We start from the raw sequence: 11914 nt of genomic DNA, 5'->3' as shown, positions 1-11914 counted from the left end.
AGGAACTGAAAGAATTTGTGAAAAAAGGAAGTTCCTCACATAGAGAAATTAAAGTGGATGAACCATAGTAACCAGAAACAATAAAAAAAGAATCACAGCAATATGACAGTGATAAAACCTGGCCTGTCCAAATCTACATTTAATGTGAATCAATTAAATATACCAATTAAGATTAAAAGAGTAGTGTAATGGATAAAAAAGTGAAGCCCATCGGTAGGTTTCATACAAAGGACATATCTAAGAAATGAGAGTAAAAAGAAACACAAAATCAAAGGCTAGGGGAAAAAAATACATGAAGCTAATTGCACCCACAAAAAAAAGGATGGGTGGCAATACTAATCTCTGATAAAATAGATTTTAGGGTGAAAATAACCATAAAAGATAAGAAAGGGCACTACATAATAATGAAAGTTACAATAGATCAAGAAGAAATAACCTTGGTCAACATCTACATGCCAAATTATAGTCCCACAAAATATATAAAACAAAGGTTAACAGACTTGAAGGAAAAAATAGACAGCACCACAATAGTGTTAGGAGACTTTGACACACCATTATCATTAAAGCCATAGGTCAACTAAAAAAAACAAAGATTCAGAAGATCTGAACTATACAATCAGCCACCTTTATCTTATGGATGTATTCAGGGTACTAAACCCAACTAAGTGTCAATTTACTTTCTTCCCAAGTGAACATAACCCACTCTCAAGAATTTATCATCAACAACAACAAAAATACATAGAAATAATGAAACTAGAATAAGAGAGTAAATCTTTTAAAACCATCCACATGGAAACTATATCACACCCTGATAGAACATAATAATGTTACAGAAGAAATATAAAATGAAATAAAAAAGTTTCTTGGAACAAATGATAATGAAAACATAAAGTACCATGTCCTCTGGGATGCAGCTAAAGCATTCCTCAGGGGGCAGGGTAGGGGGCAAGGGCACTGAAGATGAGATGAAGTAAATCATGGAGTTTCAGAATTTTGAAAAGTGGAGGGTGGAGGTGAAGGAATTTGGATTCAGTGGGGACCTGCAAAGATGAGGTAAGAGTGGCAATAGATCAGTTGTGATTAATTTTATAAAACACATGCATGAGAATGATTGTATGAAACACAACGTAAATGAAGAACCACGATGTATATTAAATGACACACAATGCATGCAAATTTTGTATGCAAAGCAATATGAGATAAAAATAAATTTTTAAAAAGTGACATTTCATTGAACTATTAGTCATACAGTTTCCATCCTAATACAGGATCCATATTGCATTTGAGAGTCTTTGTAAAAATTTTACTTACATTGAAATGAAGGTTGAGATTTATCTGAAGCATTCAAACAGGTCTCTCTAATTTGTACAGAAATTTATGAATGTACAAGCAATCTCGAAGTTACTAAAACTATGAATAGACAATTTCCGCTTGTCATTTAAAGCTATATAAATTTGTCTACCTTTTAAAAGAGTTAAATAAACACCTACTTGCAACAAAATTTTCCTCATTGTCACTTTTCCTTGCTGTCCAGCTTTTAAATAATTGAGAAGCATTCAAGCTTCATATTGTACTGAGATAAGACTAATTACGAACCCATACACTTGGTCCAATTACCTAAAAATTTTTGAAGACACAATTAGGAAAAGATTTTATACATAACCTAGATATGCTTGTGTTTCTTTTTCATCTCAAGAGGAAAATGTATTCTGAGCATCAGGAGGCATAATAATTTTTCCAGTAATGCTTTATAGATAATATAAATATATTTAATATAAAATTTTTATGGTGCCAAATTTAAATACATTTTTGAGATATTGCATTTTCTACTTACTACAGTTATAATAACATGCAACGTTATTTCCTTTCCCTATACACATTCCATATGCAAGTGAGAATGCCCAGAAATTTAACCTAGCAATTAAACTTGAAACTGCAGTGTGCTACAAATTTGGGTCCTCCAAACTTTAACTGTGAAACAATGAATGCTAAAGTGTTCATATTGGTTTAATCAACCTCTTTAATGGTGGGTCCAGAAGAGGCACCACCAGATTGAGGAGCTCCACCACCAGGGAAGCCACCAGGCATGCCTTGAGGCATTCCTCCAGCTCTGGTACACTTGGTAATAATGGTGGTGTAGACCTTCTCCAGTTCCTTCTGCTGATACTAAAATTCTTCTTTTTCTTCAGTCTGATTCTTATCAAGCCTGTTGCTAATTTAATTGCACTTGTCAAGAATCTTCTGCTTGTTATTATTGATCCTACCTTGAAACTTTTCATCTTCACCTGTTGCTTTCATATTAAATGTGTAAGACTCGAGGAAATTCTTAGAAGATAACTTTTCTCTTTGCTTCTCATCTTCAGCATTGTACTTCTCAGCTTCCTTTGTCTTCTTTACTCAGGTGGCCCTTGTCATTTTTTATGGTAATCTTGCCTCCTTTCCCTGTGCTCTTGTCAGCAGCCGAAACTTTAAGGATGCTATTGGCATCAACATCAAAAGTGACTTCAATCTGAAGGAAGGAACACTATGAGGTGCAGGCCGTATGCCAGTGAGTTCAAACTTGTCAAGCAGGTTGTTATCTTTAGTCAAGGCATGCTTACCTTCATATATTTGAATGAGTACTCATGGCTGGTTGTCTGAGTAGGTTATGATAGTCTGTGTCTGCTTGGTAAGAATGATAGTATTCTGCTTGATGAAGACAGCCATGGCTCTACCAACAATTTCAATACCAAAGGAAAGTGAAGTGACCTCCTGGAGCAGCAAATCTTGAATATTTTCAGGTTTGTCTCCAAAGAGAATGGCCGCCTGAACAGCTGCACCATAATCAACAGCTTCATCTGGGTTGATGCTCTTGTTCTATTTTGTTCCATTGAAGAAACCCTGAAGAAATTTTTGAATCTTAGGAATTCTGGTAGAACCACTGACCAGGAAAATAGCATGGGTCTGTGACATGTCTAGCTTGGTAACTCTCAGGGCTTTCTCCAAAGGGTCCAGAGTGCCATGGGAAAGATTAGCATTCTCTTCCTGAAGGTGGGCTCAGGTAATGGAAAGGTAGAGATGACTCCCTCATAAAAAGAATATCCTTCATAAAGGGCATCATGGTCCTCAAATAAAATGTATTAACTTATAGTACTAAACATGTTATAGTTTCAAAATACAGCTCTTAACTACTGTACTTTATAACAATTCAGTGTTTTCAATATAAAACAGGAAATCAGGGTCAAAACTAGGCAGAAAATGGCTCCATCAACTATGGTATATACCATGAAAGATTTGGTAAGACTTGATTTTTGTATTGAGATTACATTATTTTTGTAGATTGATTTTGGAAGTACTGACATGTTCACGATATTATTTTTTCAATTCCTGAGCATGACATATTCTTCAATTCAAATAGGTCTCTTTGGATTTTGTGTAGTAGTGTTTTGTAACTTTTTTGTACAGATTTTTATCAACTAAATTACTAACTGGGTAGAATATGTGAAAGTTTATTTCACAAAGAGCCAGCAAATACATGAAGAAATATTCAAGATCATTTTCTATCAGAGAGATTCAGGTAAAAAGGGCAATGAGATATGATTTCATCCTATAATAATAGTAATCTTAAATGAGACAATAAAAAAATAAATGCTCATATTGTTGTGGAGAGTTTGGAAATCTCATACACTGCTGTTGGGAATGTAAAATGGTATCATCATATTGGAATGCAATTTAGAACTTTCTTAGAAATTTGAAATAGAATCGTTATTTGATCCAGAAATCCTACAACTACATATATCTCCAAAAGAAACAAAAGCTGTGACACAAACAGATATGTTGTTATTGCTGGTTGCCTTCAAGTTGAGCATGACTCATAACAACCCTATGAACAAAAGGTCTGAAACCCCTCTACAACTATCGACATTATTCAAAGTTCATAGCATTTCCAGAGGCATGTTGTTTAGGAAGTGGATGGCGCTCCTGCTTCCAAATCTGTCATAGTACATTATCGTTGTTATGTGCATTGAGTCGGCTGTGATGTATAGTGATCCTGTGTACAGCAGCTTTTAACCCTTCTCTGTCCTGAGCCAATCTCATTAATTCCAATACACCAACCCCCATTGCCTCAGTCACTATATCAATCCATCTCATCTGGGGTCTCTGTCTCCTACACTGTCCATCCACCCTTCCAAGCACGATGTCCTTCTCCAAAGACTGATCTCTCCTAGTCACATGCCCAAAGTAGGTGATGTGGAGCTTCAAAATCCTCACCTCCAAGGAGAGACTTGATTTCACCCTCTCCAAGACAGATATATTTGTTTTCTTGGCAGTCCATGGTATGTTCAAGACTCTTCTCCAGCACCACAACATAAGGCACCAGTTTTTCTTCTGTTATCCTTAGTCATTGTCCAACTCTCTAAAGCATAACAAGTAGTTGGGAAAACCATGGCCTGGATTGGCACACCCTTGTACCTAGACTGACATTGCTTTTCAGCACTCTAGAGAAGTCCATGAGAGCAAATTTTCCCAATTTGCTGGTGGTGAGAGTATTGTATAACAATGAAAGTTTTGTTATTTTTGGGTTTTTTTTTTACTTTTCAAAGAGAAAAACCAACTTGGCATGGGGTGGGGGGGTGGGCAGGGAGGAAAATGTGCAACAATGAATAAACGCAAATTCAAAGTCTCTATAAACTTTCATTAAAATTTCAATTAAAAAAGAGGCGAAAAAGAGTGTTGATTGTGGATCCAAGCAAGCTGTAATTGCTAACCACCTCAATCTTTTCTCCATGTAACATGGTGCTGCCAGTTGGCCCAGTGGTGAGAATCTTTGTCTACTTGATGTTGAGCTTCAATCCATATTGAAAATTACAGTCCTTGACCTTATGCAGCAAGTGCTTCAGGTCCTCCTCAGTGTCAGCAAGCAAGTTTGTGTCATCTGCATATCAGAGGTTGTTGATGAATCTTCCTCCAATCCTGACGCCACACTCTTCCTCATAAAGCCCTGCTTTCCAAATTATTTGTTCTACACACATATTGAAAAAGTCCAAAGATAAGATGCATGCCCGGCACACTCCTTTCCTGATTTTGAACCATGCAGTGTTTCTTTGCTCAGTTCTGAGGACTGCTTTTTGGTCCAAATTTAAGTTTCATATAAGCATGATCAAGTATTCTGATATTCCCGTATTCCTCAAGGTTAGCCACAATTTATTGTGATCCACACAAACAGATATAAGTACACTCATTCATTACAGTAGTATTTATAATAAGAAAGAGATGGAAACAATCATATTGTCCATTAATAGACTGATAGAGAAACTATGGCATATTCACAAAATGATTACTACTATGCAACACTGAGAAATAATTAAGAATTGGACACCACACATTATAATGAGTCAAATGTTAGGTGTAAAAGGTCAAATACTGTATAATTTAAAGGCATTGATTCTTCTTCTGTTATCCTTAGTCATTATCCAGTTTTCAGATGCATAGCAAATAATTGAATACCATGGCTTGGATCAAGTGTACTTTATTGGTTTTCAGTACTTAGAGATCTCTTTGAAAGTAGATTCTCCCAGTGTAACATATTTACTGATATCCTGACTGCTGATGCTACTAAGAGTATTGATTTTTGATCTAAGTAAGATGAAGTCATTGATAATTTGATTCTTGTCTTCTACCTTGATGTTGCCTATTGGTCCAATGATGAGAATTTTTGTTTCTTGATGCTGAAATGTAACTAATTTTGAATACTGCAATCTTTGTTCTTCTGTAATAAGTGTTTCAAATCCTTTTCACTTATAGCAAGTAGATTGTGTCATCTGCATAATGCAGGTTTTTGATGAGTCTTCATTCAATCCTGATGTCACATTCCTCTTCATAAAGTCAGCTTCTCAAATAATTTGTTCAGCATACAGAATAAATGTGGATAAAGTATACATTCTTGACACATACCTTTCTTGATTTTAAACTACTCAGTGTTTCCTTGCTCTGTTCACACAACAGCCTTTTGGTCTATGTATAGATTTTGCATGAGCACAGTTAAGTGGCTGATATAGCCATTTTTCTTCATGCTAACCATAATTTGTTATGATTCATACAGTCAAATGTCTTTGCAAAAATCAATAAATCATAAATAGACTGACTTTCTTCTGATATTCTCTGTTTTCAGTCAAGATCCATCTGACATCAATAATGATATTGCCAGTGCCACAGTTTCTTCTAAATACAATCTGAACTTCTGGTAGTTTTCTGTTGATGTAATGTTGTAGCCATTTTTGGATGATCTTGAGCAATATTTTAGTACATACAATATTTATGATACTGTTCAATAATATCCACATTCTGATAGAACACCTTTCTTGGAAATGGAAACAAATATGGGCTTCTTCCATTCATATGGCCAGGTAGTTATCTTCCAAGTTCCTTGGCACAGACTAGTGATCATGTCCAGAGCTACACCTCCTTGTTGATATTTTAACTGTAAGTTTGCTGTATGGATTGACTTGGAATTTCAATTGCTACCAGGATCACCCATGGTAAACAAGTTTTAGCAAGTTCCTAGATTAAGGTAGACTAAGATGTAAGATTGGCCATTTACTTCTTTAATGACAGAACTTTGAAAATCCTATGAACAGTAAAGGACTACTATTAGTGATAGTGCTGGAGAGAGATTCAAGATTAGAAGTTACTAAAAATTAGGAGAAATAGTTATAAACATCAAATGATAATTTGAACAAAAATATAGAAATTATAAATCTAGAAAACCTATAAGTTGTCAAGTAAATAAAAGATGAGTGAACATAAAGACAATATATAATAAATGGATGATCACCAAAGAAAGAAAAGAAACAGAGAACCATAGAAAGAATAATGGAAATGAGATTATAGGGAGGAAACAGGGAACACATGAATACATTCTGCTGATTGAAATTAATGTTACAGAATGAAATTAATATGAATGCATGAAAATTAATTTCTTTGTATATCTTCACTCAAATAATAATGAAACAATGTTAAAACTAAAATAATATCTATATAAGAATACTTGATCTTTGATATATGAGAAGACCCAAATTATGGAATCTGTGATATCAGTTAGGATAGTATGCTTCAGTAAAAAAAAAATCTCAAATATTCAGTGGTTTTATCACAGTGACTTATTTCCACTCTCACTCTTTAAGTCTCTTGCCTTTTATTTAGAAACTCAGACTTAAGGAACCTCCAATGCTATGTTTTTCACAATTAGTAAAAGAAAAAAGAGGTAAAGGTGATAAATAGGATACTAACAAAATTGTTGTCTAAAAAACAGTACAAAAGAGATGAGGAATTGTAATCTTACCTTACAGCTTGGTAGGAGAAGAGTATAGAATATTTAGTGAGCAACACAAATAGCAACAGTAGTGGCAAATACTACCTAGAAAATATGGATGTCCTAAATTATCCTGTTGTTGCATCATCCTGTGAAAACACAGGGAAGAGTCAAGTGTACCCTGGGTGTGGAAGAATATCCCTTGCTCATGGATAGGAAGACTCAATATTGTGAAAATGGCACTACTACCAAAAGCAATTTACACATTCAATGCAATCTCAATATAAATACCAATCCCATTTTTCAAGGAGATGGAAAAGGAAATCTCCAGTTTCATTTGGAATGGAAAGAAGCCCTGAATAAGCAAAGCACTCCTTAAAACTAGAAAAAAGGTAGGAGGCATCTCACTCCCTGATTTCAAATCCTGCTACACTGCAGTGGTGAAGACAGCATGGTACAATGACAGACACATATCAATGGAATGGAATTGAGAACCCGGAAATCGGCCCATCTACCTATGGTCAACTGATTTTTGAAAAGGAGATGAAATCAGTTAAGTGGGGAAATAATAGTCTTTTTAAACAAATGGTGTTGGCAAAATCGGAAAATTATCTGCAGAAGACTCAAGCAAGATCCACACCTCACTTTATATACAAAAACCAATTCAAGGTGGATCATGGACCTAGGACTAAAACCAAGGACTATAAACTTCATTAAAGAAAAACTTGGTCAAACTCTAGTAGTCTTAACCCACAACATAAATAGTCTTCCAAGATCCTGAAAAATCTACAACCAGAAGAAGATAAAATAGATGAATGGGACCTTCTAAGAATCAAATCCCTATGCACATCCAAAAACTTCTCCAACAGGGTAAAAAGGGAAGCCACAGACTGGGAAAAAATATTTGGTAATAACATGTCAGATAAGGGACTTATATCTAGAATTCATAAAATGCTTAAACACCACAACAAGATAAAGAAATAATCCAATAGAAAAATGGGCACAGGATATGAACAGATACTTCACCAAAGAAGACATTCTAGTGGCCAAAAAGCACATGAAGAAATGTTCACAATCCCTAGCTCTAAGAGAGATGGAAATCAAAACGACTATGAGATACCATCTCACCCCACTAAGAATAGCAAAATTTAACAGAACACCAAGCAACAAATGCTGGTGAAGTTGTTGAGAAACTGGAACCCTTATTTCTATGTATTCTATAGGCTGTCGTACAATAGGACCTACTGAAGGTTCGGTATAATAATAAGATAATTTCTATTTTGAAAGATACTTGGTGGCCATGGAATTGGACAACTGGAATTGGTAATAAGGATTCAGATGTTTCAGGAATTCCAATGAAGACATTAGAACCAATTTACAACTTAGCTGCTAACAGGAATATTTTGTTGTTAGGTGCTGTTAAGTCAAATGTGACCATAGCAACTCTATGAACAACAGATCTGTGCTATCCTGTGCCATCCTCACAATCTCTGATATAATGAGCCCTTCACTGCAGCCACTGTGTTAATCTGTCTGGTTGAGGGTCCTCTTCAGTTTGCTCAGCTGTGGTGGGCCTGCTTCTTTGTCCTGTCCTGTAGTTTCATGAGAAGGGGAAGAGGTATTCCTAGGGGTAAGCAGAGTCCCAGAAGTATTGCCTGGGATGTATTGCTTAAAGAAAAGGCACAAGTAAGTTACAAATGCCCAGCAGTAAAGTACCCAAGACTCAGTAGTCTAGAGAGTGAAGTGGGAACATTCCCTACTTAAAGGAGTCCCTTGTGGTCCAGCAGGATTGTCCAGAATACTCTCTTGCTCTGACTCTCCCTTTTCCAGGGCCAGGGAGGACAATTGTCCTAACAAAGATGTCCTGTGTGGTTTTGTGCAGATGTAGGAAATGCTAGCATGGCTGTGGTGCTACTGTATACTTATATGTAATAAATTAGTCAGTTGGGTCATGATATAGTATGGGCTGTCATGTGAACAAACAGATATGTCTTGGAAAAAGAGAGTCAGAATGCCCCTTGGAGACAAAGATGATGCTAGCAAGGCTGTTTTCTGGAAAATTCTCTGGAAATTCATGCTTGGAAAGATGGAGGGTCAGTGAAGGATAAGAAAATCCTCAGTGAGATGGATTGACACAGTGACTTCAGCAATGGACTCTAGTGTGTTGGAGATTATTAGTATTGTACAAGATAAGGTAAGATTCAGATCAGGTGCTCATAGGATTATTACCAGTTGTACTCAGATCCGCGACACCTAACAAAAACTGTAGTATGACAGATTTTGAGTCAGTATGTCTTTCAAAACTGACAACATAGATTTATTAACTAATCCATTATTTTCTAAGACATATATTTGACTTTATACCTTAGAATTTAATTTTATATTCCTCATTTCCAAATTATTAATGATTGCCACATGATATGCATTTCCCCATCTCTTACTTGCGGCTTTTCTCCCTTGACTTGTTTTACTAATTTGCATTCAAACCTGATACACTCTCCACCCACCCCACCCACTGCACTTAACTATCCTACTGATTTCCACTCCCTCCATATTTTCTGTACCCTTAGATTTTGATTCTTCCTATTTTGGACTTTTATACTCATCTTACTAGCTATCCTTCTATTTTGGCAGTAATGATCTCATACACCCTTTATCCTAATGAGACTGAGTTACTCAGCTAATGTTAATGATCTCTAGACTTTCCTATGTTTTATAGGGTAAATATGACATATGTAACTGGACTCTGCTCTCTCCTTTACCATCTTCACTGTTTCTGACACACTAGAGCCCACTGCGGAAATCATCTTGTCAAATCCATCTCAATGGAAGTCTTCCTCTCCTTTACTGACCCTCCATCTTTTCAAGCATAGCGTCCCCTTCCAAGGAATAGCCTTGCCTAGCTACATGTTCAAAGTGTGAAATATGATATTTCATCATCTCTGCCTCCAAGGAGCACTCTGGCTACACTTTTATCTGTTGATATATCTTTTGGGAGTCCATGGGATATTCAGTACTCTTCTCCAGCACCACAACTCAAAGACATCGATTCTTATTCATGACCTAGCACTCTGATGCATAGGTGGTGATTGAGAAGACCATGGTCTGAATCTGGCACACCATAGTCGTCAAACTGGCATAATAGCACTTGCCCAATGCAATATGTCTCTTGATTTCCTGACTAAGTATGTGGATTCTTGATCCAAGCAGGGTGAAATCAATAACAGCTTCAATCCTTTCTGCATCCATCATAATGTTAACTGTTGGTCTTGTAGTGAAGCTCTTTGTTTTCTTGATGTTAAGATGTAATCTATAGTAAAAGCTATAGTCTTGGATCTTCCACAACAAGCATTTCATATTCTCCTCACTTTCAAAAGGCAAAGTTGTGTCATCTGCATAATAAAGGTTATTGATAGTTTCCCCTCAATCCTGAAGGCACTTTGCTCTTTGTAGTCTCATTTTGCTAATTATTTGTTCAACACACAGATTGAATAGTTATGGAGAAAGAATTCAACCCTCACACACACTTTTTCTCATTTTAAACCATACAGTGTTCCCTAAATCTGTTTGGACAACAGCTTCTTGGTCTAGGTATAGATTTTGTATGAGCACAATTGATTGTTCTAAGATTTCAGTTATTCCCAATGTTAACCATATTTTTTTCCCTGATACACAGTCAAATGCTTTTGTATAGTCAATAAAATACAAATAGACATTCTTCTGGTATTTTCTGTTTTCATCTAGGATCCATCTGATATCCTCAGTGATATTCCAGGTTTACAGAGTCTTATAAACTTTTCTTAAACTTCTTGTAGTTTCCTTTCAGTTTGCTGTTCTAGACAGTTTTTTAATGCTCTTCAGCAATATTTTGCCTGCATAAAATAATAATGATATTGTTCAATGATTTTTACATTCTGTGGATAATCTTTCTTGGGAATGAGGACAAATGTAAATCTCTTCCAGTCAGTTGTCAAGATAGCTGTTTTCCAAATGTCCTGGTATGAACTGTTGAGCCCATCTAGGGTTGGATTTGTTAGATGAAATATGTCAAATGGTATTACATCAATTACTGGGGACTTCTATTTGCTAATGCCTCAATAAAGCTTGAATTTCATCCTTCATTACCATTGGCTCTTGTCCAAATGATACTTTCAGAAATTTTTCAGTGTCAACTAATCTTTTTTGTTCCTTTGTTATAGCAAATTTATGAATTCTTTCCATCTTATTTTGATGCTTCTTGGATCATTCAAGATTGTCCCCATAGAATCTCCTAGTATTGCAATTTGAGGCTTGTATTTGTTTTTTCAATTCTTTCAGCTTGAAATGTGCAGAGCTAGTTATTCCCTTTTTATTCTCTTACTCTTCTTCTTTGTAAATGTCATCGTACATTTTTGTATATATTTTTCTCTATCTTCTCTGATTACCCTTTAAAATCTCTGTTCAGCTGTTTTGTTTTGGCTTCTTGAAGTTTTAATGTAATTTTCATAGTTCTGGCATCCATTTGGTTTGGTGTGTTTTGTTTTGTTTTATGTTTCTTTCTCCTCTTTATTTCTAATGACTTTTGTTCTCTTCAGGGATGATATCTTTGAGGTCCTTACATAATTCTTCTTGTCTTTAATTATT

At 35.6% G+C, this 11914-nt stretch overlaps 1 pseudogene; it reads right to left on the bottom strand.

The window, feature by feature from the left end:
- Positions 1-2007: 2007 nt before the first annotated feature.
- LOC102860668 lies at positions 2008-11680 on the bottom strand (annotated as a pseudogene).
- Positions 11681-11914: the final 234 nt, after the last annotated feature.

The sequence above is a fragment of the Elephantulus edwardii genome, unplaced genomic scaffold, assembly GCF_000299155.1.
Source record: "Elephantulus edwardii isolate Elephantulus edwardi_28Jun2011 unplaced genomic scaffold, EleEdw1.0 scaffold00110, whole genome shotgun sequence".
Lineage (NCBI taxonomy): Eukaryota > Metazoa > Chordata > Mammalia > Macroscelidea > Macroscelididae > Elephantulus > Elephantulus edwardii.
Note: the sequence above shows the minus strand (reverse complement) of the source record. Positions and strands in the feature narration are given on the sequence as shown.